Genomic DNA, 2,312 nt, shown 5'->3' with positions numbered 1-2,312 from the left:
ATTAGAGGGATTACTGTATTTGTGTGTTGAAGTTTTGCTCTGGAGTACTGTATTTGTGAGTTATAACATTAAATAAACCTTCTAACCACTTAAAGTGCTTTCTAGTGATTACCAGTGACAGATAACAGCAAAACAACACATTTGGGGGGTCTAGGGAGCAAAATACGGAGTAGTTTAAATATACGCGATTTTGCACCTAACATGGCACGGTGGGAACGAAACCCACGTGTTCCGTGCAAGTTACCTGTATATATATTATACACAATATATATATACAGTAAGCTCGCCCTGAACACGTTCTCACCGAATGCGCTCGGATTATACGCGGTTAGTGCTGGGATACGTATAAGACAACGTAAGATTAAAGAACCATTACGAAAACTATGAATTTATGCAAGAGAGGCCTTTGAAAGGCCAAATTTTCGAACCTCAGCACAGCGCGCATGGTTTATTTTGATCATGTGATCATGTGATTTGCTGTACTGCTTTTCAACAGTACTGTATTTGTAAGTTAAATATTTACATTACCGTTCTGGTAAGTTTATGTACAAGTTAAAGTACTGTTAAATAACATTAAAGGAAGAAATAAAGTCTTATAACCAGTTTACCTGATAGGTGTCGGAATATTGCCTTTTTTACTTGTTCATTATAGATATGCTGCACTGATTTTCCACAGTACTGTATTTGTGAGTTAAATATTTACTGTTCTGTTATGTAAGTTAAAGCAATTAAATAAAGTTAAAGCATTAAATAAGGCCTTGTAACCAATTAACCTGATTTATATGATTACCCATGATTGGCGGGTTCCAAGACAATTCTCCGTCGTCAATTTGCCGCCAGACAATTCCCCATCAGGACAATTCACACCCTGAACAATTCTCCATCATTCTATAAATATACTTATTTCGCCTTTGAATTATATTCCAGCATCATCCACAGCTGTTTTCATTAATGACAGCAAATTGTCTTGTTATTGTTGTGATAGCGAATTGACTTGACGATGTATTGTTCCAAAACCAATCGGCATCAGAATGTTGCCTTGTGTTTAAGTATTTGTGTGTTGAAGTTTTGCTTTGCAATACTGTATTTGTAAGTTATAACTTTACATAAACCTTCTAACCACAGAAAGTGCTTCATATTGATTACCTATGGCAGATAACAGCAAAACACCACATTTTGGGGGTCTAGGGAGCAAAATAAGGAGTAGTTAAACTTAAGCGGTTTCGCGCCATGGTTGGAACCGAATCCTCGCATTAGGGGCGAGCTTGCTATATATATACAGTAAGCTCACCCTGAACAAGTTCTCACTGAACGCGCTCGCAATTATACGCGGTTAGTGCTGGGATACGTATAAGACAACGTAAGATTAAAGAATAAATACGAAAACAATAAATTTAAGCGAGAGGCTTTTGAAAGGCCAAACCCTCGAACATCAGTGCAGCACGCACAGTTTGTTTTGATCATGTGATCATGTGATTCACTGTACTGCTTATCCACAATACTGTATTTGTAAGTTAAATATTTACATTAGTGTTCTGGTTAGTTTATGTGCATGTTAATTCATTTCATTCATTCATTGCCAGACGCCATGTATCCCAAACGGGGTGGCCAAGGGCTTAGAGTTAATTGTTTTACAGGGAGGGGCACTAATCCTCCACCAACCCCACTTGACACGTAGGGATGCCAACAGCATCTGGTGTTCCCAGGTGGTCACCCATCCAAGTACTAACCAGACCCAACGTTGCTTAACTTCGCTGATCAGACGGGAAGCGGTGTACTCAACATGGTATAAAGTACTATTAAATAACATTAAAGCAAGAAATAAAGTCTTATAACCAGTTTACCTGACAGGCATCGGATGGAGTGGTTGGTCAGTGGGGTGTGCCAGCTGAAGTAGATGGGAATGGTAGTGCTTTGGTGGACATCTGTGCTGGTAAGGGGTTGACAATAGCCAACACCTACTTTCGTCATAAGATGATCCACCGGTATACATGGAGAGTAATGAGGAGGATGGATGGTGAACTTGTTGAACGAAAGGCAATGATAGACTACGTGTGTGTGGATGAGCGAATGAGAAGACAAGTGTTCGATGCAAGAGTGTGGAGAGGGTGGGGGAATGGAGTCTCGGACCATCACTTAGTGATGGCCAAGGTAGAGCTGCAAAGAAAGTGGTTGAGGAGACGAAGGGGAAGACAGGAGGAAGCAGCTCCTGTGAGAAGAGTGGAGAAATTGCAAGATAGTGAGAAAAGGACAGAGTATAAGAGCATAGTGGAAGAAAGATTGGGAAGGCATGAGCTAGAGCAGATGGAAGG

At 40.3% G+C, this 2,312-nt stretch overlaps 1 pseudogene; it reads right to left on the bottom strand.

Annotated features, from left to right (window-relative positions):
* Window positions 1–1,681: 1,681 nt before the first annotated feature.
* Window positions 1,682–1,804, bottom strand: LOC145408149 (5S ribosomal RNA; annotated as a pseudogene).
* Between the last annotated feature and the right edge of the window lie 508 nt (window positions 1,805–2,312).

Source organism: Coenobita brevimanus, chromosome 75 (genome assembly GCF_032717465.1).
Source record: "Coenobita brevimanus isolate Jiangsu-jjx chromosome 75, ASM3271746v2, whole genome shotgun sequence".
Taxonomy (NCBI): domain Eukaryota; kingdom Metazoa; phylum Arthropoda; class Malacostraca; order Decapoda; family Coenobitidae; genus Coenobita; species Coenobita brevimanus.
This window is presented reverse-complemented; position numbering and strand designations above follow the sequence as displayed.